Source organism: Musca domestica, unplaced genomic scaffold (genome assembly GCF_030504385.1).
Source record: "Musca domestica strain aabys unplaced genomic scaffold, Musca_domestica.polishedcontigs.V.1.1 12, whole genome shotgun sequence".
Classification (NCBI taxonomy): domain Eukaryota; kingdom Metazoa; phylum Arthropoda; class Insecta; order Diptera; family Muscidae; genus Musca; species Musca domestica.
The window spans coordinates 5,723,054-5,738,273 of record NW_026712155.1 but is presented as its reverse complement, the minus strand read 5'-3'; the positions used below and the strand labels follow the sequence as shown (position 1 = coordinate 5,738,273).

The 15,220-nt window shown below is 37.2% G+C and overlaps 1 protein-coding gene across 1 annotated transcript in view; it reads left to right on the top strand.

The window, feature by feature from the left end:
• Positions 1-657: 657 nt before the first annotated feature.
• Positions 658-15,220, top strand: part of LOC101899317 (PP2C-like domain-containing protein CG9801) — a 49,648-nt gene continuing 35,085 nt past the window's right edge. The window contains exon 1 of the mRNA XM_005188141.4: positions 658-1,095. The gene's annotated coding sequence lies outside the window, so the exon portion shown is untranslated. The remainder of the gene's footprint in view (positions 1,096-15,220) is intronic.

The window sequence follows — 15,220 nt, the reverse complement described above, 5'->3', positions numbered from 1 at the left end:
ACAAACGGTCACAATTTTAAATTCCTATATCTGTCATAACCTACGAAACAAGTCGACGATTCTTTACAATTTGTATGTAAACTATGTAAATGTTCGATTTCCTTCCAATATTTTTATCTGTATTATATGAGGTGGAATAATTCAGTTCGCTATATCAGTTACCTCGCGCATATTTCCATATTTCCCAAAAGTTGCACATATTTCATATAAAGTATAGGAATTAGTCGATAAAGTCCAAATCTGGCACGTTGTAATATTTATATCAGTTTTAGGTAAGTTACGAATTGGGCAATTGCTTTGGAAACTTCCCCATAAAGGGTCACCAATTTGAATAATCATAATTCAGGGCTGGGGGTATACATCTGTTCGCAAAACCGACTGATACTATTTTACTTATTACTTTAGGTTGAATATGGAAACGAACTATGTTCCCCAAAATCACTGCATCCATCCAATCTGTTTCCTTGGATTATTATACCATTTCCATTCCCTTGGAAAACGAAAAAAGTTGTCGATACTATTTCCCACCCCAGATAAAATACCAACGAACACATAACATTTGGCAACCCCGTCGTATTTACACAATATTTCTTTCGCTCTCTTTGTAATAACATTCGTAAATAAAGCTCATTTTGACGTTGGTAATGCGACCGCATAAGATTGGCAACACAACGGAAGCCGACGACAGCAGCAGCAACAGCAACAGCAACAGCGCATTGAGGAGTTTAGTTGAGCAGCAAACAGAAATCGAGAGATTGTCGAACACGACGGATGAAATTTAACGGTAGTGTCGCAGTGCCAACGGCCGAGTTCATATTTCAGTGTGAAGTGGTCTTTGCAAATTCTTCTTCTAACATAGAATTTTTCAAGTTTAATAAATTAAAGTGAAAAAAAAAAACAAAGAGAAAAAATAAATAAATAAAAAATAGTTCTGTGAAATTCCTAGTGACAAGTGAAAAAAAATTGTTATTTACAATTTCTGCATTGAATGGTAAAAACATAGAAATGCATGCTACGCTGCTTTGTTGTGTCAACATCTAAACCAGTTTTTTCTTTTGGCCAACACCACCATTCCGTCGCCGTGATTCAGCCAGTGTGAGTTATTTTACTTGGTATTCATAAAATTTATTAACAAAATAATTGTTGTTTGTTTGTTTGTTTGGGGCTCTCTCGAGAACTCCAACGCTCTCCGGTTTTACGGCTGGCACTCGCTCTCTCTCTCCTCGGAAAACATATGTGTATGTACCCCCATATGTTTGGACAATAACACAGAACACAAAACAATAATAAACAATAACAAACAACACAACACACGTTGAAATTTTTATTAACTGCAATGTGTTGTCGGTTGGTTTGGACTGAGGAAGAGAATGGGAGAGCATGGTAGTGGGAGTAGAATCAAGTGTAGTATTTTTTACGGATGTCTGTATGCATGTATTCTAAAAAGAAAACAAACAAAACAAAGTCCAAACATTTCACTTGTCAATCAAATACAAACTCCATTGCCGTTAAGTGCCATCAAAAGGAATTACATCGCAGTTTTAAAGTGAAGGACAGTTTCTTTTACGGAATTGGAACGCAATTCAATAAATTTCTCAACACATTACGTTTCCTCCCCCTAAAAATTCTTACTCAATGGTTATATGGACGAATTAATGTTGACATGCCCCGGCATTTAGTATTTATTCAGCTGAAGTTTCTCGTTGTTTCCTTTCTCCTTTTACCCAAGGGCCATGAATTAGAGTTGCCGTTTTTTGGCAGTTCTGATTAAAAAGGAATTTTTGGTCGTTTGATTGACCCTTGACGAGAGAGGTGTTTTTTAATATTTAAGACTTTAGATTGAGGAATTAGAGGAAACTTCTACAGGTAGAGAGAAGTATTATGAAGCCCAGTTAAGGATTCAGTTCAAATATCTCCTGAGATCTATAAGTAGAAAACCTCGAGAGGCCTTTAATCTTACGCTTTCGTTGTGCAAAAGACGTCTTGAGATCTTAACCCTGTGAAATACTAATGCGTGAAGTTTTCTACCTGTAAGATAAGATCCCTTTTTTCAACCTTTAGAATATCTTCTATGTGCGCATCTACCAGTAGAATACACCTTCAATTCTTCAATCTGTTAAAGAAATTCTGAGGTAACCGAGGATGATTTGCTAGTTCCCTATCTAATCAATTCTTCAATCGGTTAAAGATATTCTGAGGTAACCGTGGATGATTTGCTATTCTTCTATCTAAGAAAGATCTCTTGAGGTCTTCTATGGAAGATTCCTTGAGAACTTTTATAGAAAACCACCTAAGATTACCGAAGGTCACCTATTGTAGACTTCCTCCACAGAAGACACCTTTGAGTCTTTTATGAACAATCCCTTAAAGTCTTTTAACTATAGAATACTGTGTAAGGTCTCTAAGGTTGAATGCCCTTAAGGTCTCCGCATAAAGCCTTTAAAGTCCCTAAGTAGGCCTTTAAGAACTTCAATCTGTTCAAGGCCTTTTTTGATCTCCTATCTGTAAAAGATCCCTTGAGGACTCCAATAGACATTCCCTTGAAATCCTCATGGAAGACCCTTTATGGTCAGCTATAGCAGACCTCTAAAGGTCTTCTTTCTTTTTCCTGAAGACCAGCATAGGTCTCCTATTTAAGACATCTACTATAAAAAACCTGTTAAGGTCTCCTCTAGAGGACCTCTCAAGGTCTCCTATAGTCTCCTAAGTTCTAATGTAAAAGACCTTTTAAGGTCTCTTATAGATGGCCACTTTAGGTCTCCTATTCTATAGGTCTCCTTAGGTCTCCTATAGAAGACCTCTTAATGTATCTTATGGAAGACCTCTTTAGGTCTCCTATAGAATACCTGTTAAGGGCTAATATAAAAGACTTGTTATGGTCTCCTATAAAAGTCCTATTTAGGTCTCTTTATGTCTCCTATAGAAGACCACTTTAGGTCTCCTATAGAATACCTCTTTGAGTCCCCTATAGAGGACCTCCTTAGGTCTCCTATGGAAGACCTCTTACGGTCTAAATGCCTCTTAAGGTCTAAAGGCCTCCTATAAATGACCTCTTAAGGTCTCCTATAAATAACATTTCTAGGTCTCCCATAGAAAATCTCTTAAGGTCTCCTATTGAAGAAATGTTTAGGTCTCCTATAAAAGACTTCTTAAGGTATCCTTTAGACGAACTCTTAAGGTCTTCTTAAGCATAAATTTAAGGGTCTTCTATAGGATATATATTCTTTTAAAACCTGCTGTATTCCTACATAATAATCCTTCAGGTTTTCTATCTATAGAAGACCTCCTAAGGCCTCTTATATATAGAGGTTTCCTTATAGTCTCTTAAATATATAAGATCCTTAATGTCTTATTTCTTTTATGATCTATTTGTATAATAATTTTATGTTTTCTCTCTACTGAAGATCTCTTTCATCTGTAGAGCCCTCATATCTTATCTTCTGGATGAATTCAAATGTGGAAACCACTTGTGAGACCTTTATCTACGAATAGCCATTTGAGGTCTTATTTCTGTAGACGACTTCTTATCTGTAGAAACATTTCTATGAAAGACTTATTAAAATCGTTTTTGTCGCTTGGAGGAAATCTTGATGGTGTATCTCCTCTTTCTCTTCCGAAATCTCCTCTTTCTCTCAAGGTCTCATACCTCTTACGGCGGAAATACATAAGGCGCATATTTGCTGGCTTAAGTCATCGGTTGGCTTTATGTATTTCCACCTTTAGAACTTCTATATCATCTATGGCCTTTTAAATTTCCTAGGATTTGCTTTTGTACTTCAAGGACAATAAATTTGGTTCTTGGTTTTAGTTTTTATTTCGAGACGGCAACCCTGGCTAGGAATACCCTTCCACATTTTCTTTTGTTATGCTGGATGTTATTGATTATTTTTTCATGTAGCGGTGATGACGACAACGACAACAGCGGTGTCGGTGGCGTCGGCAGCAGTTGGTGGCGATGAAACTTGTCATGGTGGTAGGCTTTTGAAGCCCAGCATGAATCAACCAGGCCGGCAGCCAGCCAGCACGCACGCACGTTCTTTAAACATATTTACAAAAACACATGGTTTTTGTTGTAGTCTCACATAATGCTGCCGATGTTTCAAGTTTATTAGCATTTCCATTTCTCTTTTCGGTTTTCGTTTTTGTTTTCACTAAATGTTAAATGTCAGCAGATACAGTTTTTTTTGCTTCTCCTCTTTGCTTTTTGGGGGTTTTCTTGCGATTATGTTGTTGTCGTCGTCGTCGTCTCAGTGTTGTTATTTGTGTTTTATGTTTTTGGCATTGTAATACTACTGGAGCGTGGAAAATACTACACATAGCTTTATTGATGGGTTCTATGGGCATTGGATGTGACATTAGTCAACAGAGAATGAACAATGCAATAGAAGGGTAAATTCGAGGGCGAGAATGGCAAATTGATTTGTGATCATCTTTAGTTTAATTTGCCAGCTATCAGCATGATAATGCAAAAATGTCGATAAACTTAACTTCAACAGAGTTGGATTCGTTATAGCCTTCAATCCTCGTAAATCTCAATAAAAAATTCTAAATAACTCAAAAAAAAACAAGTTAAAAAGTAGTAAGTTTGGCTGGCCCGAACTTTGAATACCCTCCAACATTTGGAACGATTTTGGAAATAAAATCCTTAAAAAAATTCTGTTAGAATTTAAAAATACCGAATATAGCCGTTATATTGGTGTCTATAAGACGTGGACGTACATGGGCATTGTTTGTCATAAGTCATTGCCATATACAAATTCGAAACTTAAAATAAACGGTGAATAATGTACCTAAAATAATAAATCAAAATATGGTATATAGGAAGGTAGCGTTATATCGGAGCTGTGCCATAGCTTCTGCCATAAGCTGTAGCATTCATTAGCATCAAATACGCGTCTCAAACAATTTCGATGGGTATTGTACAAAAACTCGTCAAAATACCGAATATAGGGAGGTACTGGTATGTAAGGCCTATACGAAGACCTGGACCTGCATAGACAATTTTCTGTTACAGACTGTAGATCCCATTACGAGCTCTAAATACGCAATTTGAAACAATTCCGGAGAATAATGACGCTAAAATCATCAAAATACCGAATACAGGGAGGTACCGTTATATGGTGGCTATACAAAGTCGTGGACCTGGACAGACAATTTTCTGTCTTAAGCTGTAGTATCCATTACGCACTTCAAATACCAAATTTGGAACAATTCCGGTGAATAATGTCGCTAAAATCATCAAACTACAAAATATCGGGAGGTACCGTTAAATGGGGGCTCTACGAAGACGTGGACCTGGACGGACAATTTTCTGTCTTAGGCTGAAGTATTCATTACGAACTTCAAATACCAAATTTGAAACAATTCCGGTGAATAATGTCGCTAAAATTATCAAAATACCGAATATCGGGAGGTACCGTTATATGGGGCCTATATGAAAACGTGGACCTACATGGCCCATTTACGAACTTAACCTGCGTACTGGAAAAATAAACATGTGTGCAAAATTTTAGCCTTCTATCTCAATTTGTTGGGTCTGACATGAGTATTTCGAGGAGTTACAAACGGAATGACAAAATTAATATACCCTCCATAGTATGGTGGAGGGTATGAAAACAAATAATCAACTTTGATATTATCACGGGCTTATGAAAAATGCTTTGTGATTCATAATGTACTGCGTGCTCATTTACATTTTTACAACAAATGACTAAGGCTATGTCATTTCGATAATTAATTATCCATATCGGCGATTGGAAAACAGGTTTATTTGTTCAACAAATTTCAAATAAATTTTATAATCGGCGCAATAAATAAGCAGTGTTGAAACCACATTATTGTTGTATACCTGCCAGAAAACTAGTAATAACATTTGTCAATAAATTCTGCAAATAAAATTCACAAAAATATTTTCCTGATTACCTCTCGGCTTGGATTACTGTCTGGAAATCAGCTGTTTTTGCTTCCAATTAACAAAAAAAAAACAAAAGCCACATTTTTCGAACGCATATCAATATCTGTCAATGGCTCCCAAGTAGTATCAGCATTGTTCCACTTTTTAATCATCTTCTCTTCCATAAAAAAAATACTGTTTTGCAAATAAAACTGGAAAAGAAAACATCTGCATTGGCAGACAATAACAAATAAGGGCACAAATAAAAAACCATAACCGGCAACAGCAGCAGCATCAGGGAAAGCCGAGGCATCATCATATAGCCGGCATAAAATGATGATGATGACGATAACCATCGCCACCAGTAATGGTCAAAATGCCAAAAGCGACATGCATTTTATATGGATGGGATCACATACACACCACAGCCACTGGGAATGATGGACGAATATACATACTCGTATGTATGTTTGTACGAGTATTTCCTTTTGTGTGATGGCGCTTAATTTGGCCACATCGAATCATTTGCTGATGCGATTATCTTCTTTTGTAAATCTTTAACTCCATTTGTTAATTTCATGGAAGATGTGTATTCATTTACGGCGAGACAATGAAGTTGTTGCTTAAAATGAGTTCAGACCAATTTAATTGGGATTAATTTAGCCTGGCCTGGCCTTTTAGACATAGGGGTGTGCCGTTCCGAAATGAATTAGTTCAGAAGAGCTATTCTGTGGAAGGAGCAATAGAAACTATAGCTAGCCCTCCCTTTCGTTTATCTACTTTCCATTACCAAATAATGAGTTTACTACTTACTAACCAGCATCCAAATCTCTTACTGTAACAGGCACATATATAAAGCGCACATGCTCCCAGCCACTGTGCCTAAACTATTCTAATTATACCCTGCATCATATATATGGATTATGGAGGGTATATTAAGTTCATCATTCCGTTTGTAACTCATCGAAATAATAATTTAAGATATAAAAGATACGATTAAGACCTGTCTGTCCATCTGTCCGGTTGTAGTAAATTCAAAACGAATAAAGATAGATTTCTAAAATTTTGCAAAGATCAGACTTTTGGCTGCAGCCAGATCAAGTTCGAAGATGGTCCACGATATCATAGATCGGTTCATGATATCATATAGCCTCCCACATAACGGTACCTTCCTATATTCCGTTTTTTTTTTTGGTGAGTTTGGCTATGTTTTTCAATGGAATTGTCTGAAAATTCACACAAGGAGTTCCTTCTGAGAGCTCTACTCCTTGGAAGAGTATTGTCTATATAGTTCCACGATATCGTATAGCCCCCCGAACAATGGTACCCCCAATATTGGGTATTTTGTTGACTCTACAGACATTACTCACCGGAGTGGTTTCAAATGTCGTATTTAGGGTTCGTTATGGAAACTACAGCCTATGACAGAAGATTGCCCATGCAGGTCCTGGTCATCGTATAGACCCCAATATATCGGTACCTTCCGATATTCGGAGACTCACCGAAGTTGTTTCAAATTTCGCAATTAGAGTTTGTAATGGGAACTACAGTCTATGAGAAAAAATTGTCTATGCAGGTCCAGGTCATCGGATAGACCCCATATATCGGCACCTCCCTATATTCCGTATTTGATGATTTATTGTTTAAATTATTGTTTTAATTGTTTAAAATTTCGCATTTGAAGCTCCTAACAGGTACTACAGGCTTTGACAGAATATTGTCTACGCATATACAGGTCTACGTATAGCACCTCTACTTCTTTGTTCTTTCCTAACCGTAGAAGGCCTGAAAGAGATCTTCTGCTAAAAGAAACGACATTACGAGTCTTTTGTCCTTAAAAAAACTGCTAGGAGTATTTCATCCACAAAAGACCTGTTGAAGGTCTTCAGTCAATGAAAGGCTTGTTGTTCGTTTTCTATCCAGAGAATATCAATTATAAGACCCTTTGTCCTTAGAAGACCTCCTTCACGTTTTCTATCCAAAGAAGATAGGTTTAAAGTCTTTTATCCATATCAGGCCTTTAAAAGGTATACTATGTGTAACCAAACTAGACATTCAATATATCTTCTATACATGGAAGTGCACACACGGTTTTTCTACCCAAAGAAGACCTTTAAAATTTATTCAATTCATACATGACCTGTAAGAGTTCTCCTATCCATTGCTAACCAGTCAGAGTGACCACAGAAGACCTGCGAAAGCCCTTTTTTCATGACAGATCTGTTAAAGATTTCCAATCTGTAGAAGGTCTGTTAATTGTTTTTATCCCTAGAAGGCCTAAGAAGAAGAATCTTCGACTCATAGAAGATCTCTTAAAGTTTTCCTTTCTATAAAAGACCTGTAAATAGTATTTCATCTATGGGGGACTGGTTAGAAGTCTATATCTAGAAAACACCGGTGAAAGGTTTTCTATGTCTTCTAAAGTATTTACAATAGGGTATTCTATAGTTAAAGGATATTCAAGAATCTTCGAATTGAGCCAAGAAAATGCTTTAAAGTCTTCTCGTTACTATTTTACCGACAAAATTCAGTTCAATCTGAGAGCAGTTACTGCCCCTCTCTCTCTCTCTCTCTCTATCTCACTCTCAGCAAAGAATTGATCTCAAAAAGTCTTAAATAGCTATAAAACAGGGCTCCTGGATTTTACAAAAAATGGAAGCAGTACAAGTCGCATAACCCATTACAATGTAATGTGAACTAACTTTTTCCTGCATTACGTGTAGGTTGAGAAATAAGGTATTTCCGCAGCAGAAAAAGTAAAAACAGTATTGTAGTAAAAAATAATGGGTTTGTAGGTTGATTTGTAAATAGTTACAACTACCAAAAAAATGGTTAGGAAACCCATAATTGGTGATGGAAATTTTTACCCTACCGTATTATATCAGTCCGTCTGTTTAAATCACAAAAGGGCTCACACTAACAAAGAGCGTAGGCTCTAATATTATTATTGATTGGGTGTTGAAAATGAAATATATCTGTCCATGTTTTGGACATAAAGAAACCTGCTGATTTTCGGAATTTTGAAGTTTTCGACCCCGATTCCCAACAAAAATTTTTTATAATTTTGTATGCAGATTATTAAAAAAATATTAATTTTCAATATTGGTGTAACAAATATAATGGAACTTCCGAGTTTCTGGATAGGCGATTTTGCCATAAGTCAAGTTTTCATATGGTGGAGGTATCAAAACGACGTTTTTCTCCGAAGGTTTTCATCGGGAATTTTCTATGCTGAAATTTTAACTATTTTTGCCACAGAGCAACATTCGGGCAGCGTGTGACAGTTTCATTGACTGTTTGAAGGCCATAATTCGTGCCAAAGATGACCAATTCGAACAAATCTAAATTTATTCTAAAATTTGATGCTATTTCCGACATTTTTTACTTACATTCGACAAAATTAAAAAAAAAAAAATTAAAAATTATGGCTTTTGACTATGTTGCAGTTTTTTTATCTCACCCTATACATGGGTATCTCCCCAAATGAATTTAATATATAAGGCTGATGGCCTTATGAATTATAGGTCCCAAATACGCCATATTGATCGCACATGTATACAACAGGTCTTAAACTGAGGGTAAATATCTGTCTGTTAAGCGACTCATACTTTTTAACATTAAGATATTTCGACATGTTCCCACAGCAGTACTGGAGAAAAAAGTTTCCTTCCTCTTTTTAGAGCCCTGTGTGTGTATTTTTATCCAACATAGTAGTCAGAATCACCATCTCTTCAATTAATTTACCACAAAAATAAAATAGTTCTCTTTTTTTCCATGGCACTTGCTAAACATTCTCAAATATTTAGTTTTTCAATTAATGTTTCATGTTGGAGTTCTATTAAATAAACAAGTTTTCCAATTTATATTCCACGTTAGTCCGTGTTGGTTTGTTTGTGTGGTTGTATGTGTTTTTCTGTGAAAGACTAATGCCGTACGTGATCATTGGATTTATTTGTCCAGCTGCATGTTTGCAGCGTCCATTAACACTTCCTATCAATTGGGAGGCTGCTGGGCCAAAGGACATTCAACTGAAAGCTCAGACTTCAAAGAGGCAATGACAATTCATTGACATTTTTCGATGGCGAATAAGTGTGTTAACCTCCACAAAAGCCGAAAGGAAACAAGAACAGCAATAACTTGTAAAAATATGACAATAAAAATCTCTTCATCAACTCCACTCTCGCTCTTTTTTCTGTGGAGAAGGCAGACAAAGAAAATCAACAAGGGAGCAACAATGAGTCCGGTCAAAAAAAGGAAAAAAACAAAGAACGTTACAAATATTAAAATGACTCCGGATAACATCTTCTCGGTGGCAGAGGGTTAATGGCAAAAACAACAACAAAGACATGAAAGTAAATGAACCAATGTAATTCGAGAAGTTGGTCGTCATCGTCATCTCAAACAAAGGATAATAAAAATCATAAAAACAAATGGAGCACCCACCACAGTTCAAGGAGCACAGAGAAAAGGAAAATAATAAAGATATGCCGGGAATTTTTGTCTAAGGCAATGGGGGCGATATCCGCCGGCCGGTGAAATAAATTTGTGTGTGTGCTATTATTAAAAGGGAGGATTTTTAGGAATAATGCAGAGTAGTACAACATTTGCTCTAAAAAAAACAAAGGCAACTTTTTTCTCTAGTACTGCTATAGGAACATGTCGAAATATCTTAATGTTAGAAAGTATGAGTCGCTTAACAGACAGATATTTACCCTCAGTTAAAGACCTGTTTTATCATGTGCGATTAATATGGTGTTCTTGGACCCTATATTTCATAAGGCCATCCGCATTATATGTAAAATTCATTTGGGGAGAATATATATTCCCGATATCGTTCCCACGTACAGGGTGAAATATAAAAACTGCAACAAAGTCAAACGCCATAATTTTTTAATTTTTTATTTTTTAATTTTTTTTGGAATGAAAGCAAAAAAAGGTCGGAAATAGCATCAAATTTTAGAATAAATTTAGATTTGTTCGAATTGGTCGCCTTTTGCACGAATTATGGCCTTCAAACAGCCAATGAAACCGTCATACACTGCTCGAATGTTGCTCTGCGGTATTTTGGTCGAAACTTTGGTATTTTTAGTGCCAACTTTGCTTTCCAAAATACTCCTGCCACAAGTAGTCAAACGGACTGGTAGCCGGAAATTTTGGTGGTCATTGAGTGCTGGAAATGAAGCGAGGAACCTCATTTTGTAACCATCCTGGGTGGCGCGTTCCGAGTGCGATGGTGCTGAGTCCTGTTGTAATGCCCAAGGTCTGCGGCCACAATGTTTGCGTGCCCAAGGCTTTAATACACCCTCCAGTATATTTTCGCGATAATATTCGGCATTTATTCTGATGCCACGGTCGATTAATACGAGTGAAGAATGAACATCGGCCGTTATGGCGGCCCACACCATCACCTTGGTCGGCGCTTGAGTTCTGGTGACCTACCGAAGGTGCACATTTTCAGCTGACTTCTTCCTCATCCTCTGATTTGTAGCGCTGGACTGTGTTTTCGAAAAATTGAAAACAGTTCGAAGGACGAAACCCTTACTTTATATATGGAAGATCTATAGAAAGTTTACAGCCTTTAGAGGGCGGTAGATACCTGTAGAAGGTCCTTTATCCATAGAAGACTTGAAGAATGCCTTTTATCCATTAAAAGACTTGAAGAAGGCCCTTTATCGACAGAAAACCTAAAGAATGTCTTCTATCCATAGAAAACCTAAAGAATGTCTTCTATCCATAGAACACCTGTAGAAGGCCTTCTATCCATAAACAACCTGTAAAAGGTACTTTATCCATAAAAGACCTGTACAAGGTCCATGGAAGACCTATAAAAGTCCTTCTATCCATAGTGACCTGTAGAAGGACTTCTATCAATAGTAGTGACCTGTAGAGGACTTCAATCCATAGTGACCGATAGAAGGTTTTCTACACACAAAAGGCCTTTAGAAGGTCTTCTATTCATAGAAGGCATGTAGAAGGTCCTCTACCCATAGAAGATCTGTTAAAGGTCTTCTTTCCATAGAAGACATGTAGAAGGTCTTCTATCCATAGAAGACATGTAGTATGTCTTATATCCATACAAGGCCTGTGGAAGGTCTTCAATCTATACAAAACCTGTAGAAGGTATTCTATCCATAGATGGTCTGTAGAAGATTTTCTATCTGTAGTAGGTCTTCTATTGATAGAAGACCTGGCGATGAATGGCAGCTCACAAGCCATTTTTCGGCCACTGCGACGCGGGTTTCGACCAAGTCGCTTTTTTACTTTTCGAACCATTTCTGCTGATGTTGCTGTTTTCTTCCGTACACTTCTTTGACGTCGGGTTACGCTACCAGTATCACGGTATCGAGCGATGGTACGAGACATAAAAGATTTATTCAAATTTAAATGCTGGAGTGCTCTCACGATAGCCACTTAAATTCTACCACGAAAAACTTTTCTTCTGGAAAATTCTCACCAAATTGCTTTTGTACGCTTGTAAACAATAAAATGAGCTGCCACTGGAATACATTTCGCAGATGTCGGACGAGTGGCTTAGAAATGACTGGAGTCAGAAATTGGTTGCAATTTTTTCATCTCACCCTGTATATAGATATTGGACAAATTCGAACACATCTCCACCAAAAAAGATTCTCGACATTATGCCTCGTCCTGTCCCACGGAAAAACATTTGAATTATCATAAAATAAATTCTTCATGCCTTCCATACGAGTGCCAAATATTGCCCACATTTCCCCATGTCCTTATGCAGGACGTGATATCAATCGCCCTCTCATGTCGTCCCCAATGCGTGCCACATAAAGTCATACAAATATTTAGACAAAATATTTAACTCAACATAAAACCAAAAGAAAACGATACATTTTGGGGTGTGGAACTGTGAATGGCTTTTAGAAAATTGCAATTATTACAAATTGATGGGGACATAACAAATTTCCAGGACAATTTCATTTGCATTTCCATTTGTTTGCTTGTGGTGACGAAATAAAGAAGAAAGACAAGAATGGGTGGTGGCAAAAGAATTAAATTTCATTTCAAGTTGTCTACGCCATACACGGGTAATGGGACCAAGGACTAGTCTCCAAGGGAGTTTCGTTTGCAGACAATCTCGCTCTCGAGACAATGTCTTTGATTTCTCTAGGATTAGATACATATGGATATGTGTGCCGTTATCCTTTTGGTTTCTCCTCCTTGTTTTTTTTTTTCTTCTCAAATAAATTGTTTAGTTTGGCTGACTTCTTTTGGTTTTTGTTGTTATTCTAGGAATTGAATTCACTTTTTATATAAGTTTGTCTTTATTGATTTTTTTCTTTTGGCTTGGAACTTTTTCTTGTCTGACTTCCTCATACAAGACACACACACACACACTGGGGCCTCATACACACACACTCACACACACAGAATAGAGCACATTTCACTTTACATTATCCTTGAATTATGTTGTTATTTTATTTATTCTCTGCCAGTTATGCCGGCTGCCTTGTCAGCCGACTGTCTATTCAGGCTGTTGTTCTATGTGAATTGGAACGCATGTCACAACACCTCATCCTCTGATTTGCAACGCTGGACTGTGTTTTCGAAAAATTTTGACAATTTTAAGGACTAAGCCATTATTTTATCTAGGGAAGATCTATCTCACAGAAGGTCTTATATCCACAGAAGACCTGTAAAAGGTATTCCATCCACGTAGAAGGTCTTATATCAATAGAAGACCTGTAGAAGGTCTACTATCCATAGAAGACCTGTAGAAGGTCTTCTATATGTAGAAGACCTATAAAAGGCCTTCTATCCACAGAAGACCTGTATGAGGTCTTCCATCGATAGAAGACCTGTAGAGTGTCCTTTATTCTAAGAAGACCTGTAAAAGGTCTTTTATTCATAAAAAACCTGTAGAGGGCCATCTATCCATTACCAGAAGAAAGACCATAAAAAACCTGTAGAAGGTCTTTTATTCATAGAAGACCTGTAGAAGGTCGCCTATCCATTGAGGACCTGTAGAAGGTCTTCTATCCATAGAAGACCTATAGAAGGTCTTCTATCCATAGAAGACCTATAGAAGGTCATCTATCCATAGAAGACCTGTAGAAGGTCTTCTATCTATGGATAAAGACTTTTAAATGCCCATCAATCCATAGGAGAGGCCCATAGAGGTCCTGAATAAGTTCTTCTTGTTGGATTGCATAGAAGTCCAGTAGAAAGCCTTCTATCCATAGAAGACCCGTACAATGCCTTCTATCCATAGCAGCCCTGTAGGAGATCTTCTATCCATAGAAGACCTGTAGGAGGCCTTCTATCCATAAATGGCATGTAGAGGATCTTCTATTGATAGAAGACCTTTAAAATATCTTCTATCCATAGAAGACCTTTAAAAGGTCGTCTATCCATAGAAGGCCTGTAAGGTCTTCTATCCATAGAAGACCTGAAAAAGGTCTTCTATTCATATAAGACCTGTAGACGGTCTTTTGGGCATAGAGGCCCTTTAGAAGTTCTTTTATCCATAGAAGACCCGTACAATGCCTTTTATCCATAGCAGCCCTGTAGGAGATCTCCTATCCATAGAAGACCTGTAGGAGGCCTTCTATCCATAAATGGCATGTAGAGGATCTTCTATTGATAAAAGACCTTTAAAATATCTTCTATCCATAGAAGACCTTTAAAAGGTCGTCTATCCATAGAAGGCCTGTAAAAGGTCTTCTATCCATAGAAGACCTGAAAAAGGTCTTCTATTCATATAAGACCTGTAGAAGGTCTTTTGGGCATAGAGGCCCTTTAGAAGTTCTTTTATCCATAGAAGACATGTGGAATGCCTTCTCTCCATAAAAGACCTGTGGAAGGCCTTCTCTCCATAGAAGACCTGCCGAAGGTCCTATAACCATAAAAGACCTGTAAGAGGACTTTTATTCATTATTTTATCCATAAAAGGCCTGTAGAAGGCCTTTTATCTAGGGAAGACCTGCAGAAAGTTTATTTTTTCTGTAGTTCTTCTTCTTCTATCCATTAAATACCTCTAGAGGATCCTTTATCCAAAAAAAGGATCGTGGAATGTGTTCTATCCATGGAAGGTAGGGGGTTTCACCCATAGAAGACATGTAAAGGGTCTTATACCCTTAGGTGACCTGTAAAAGTTTTTTATCCATGAACGTCCTTTAAGCTGTAAGCCCTTTAAATGGACCTGTAGAATATTTATATCCATAAAATATCTATAGATTGGTTTCAATCTATTAAAAGCCTGTAAAAGATCCTTACCATAAGGCCTTTAAAACCCCTTCTCTCCTCCCTCTCTCTTTCTCTCTCTCTCTCTCTCTCGAACTCCCATGAAAATCTTAAATA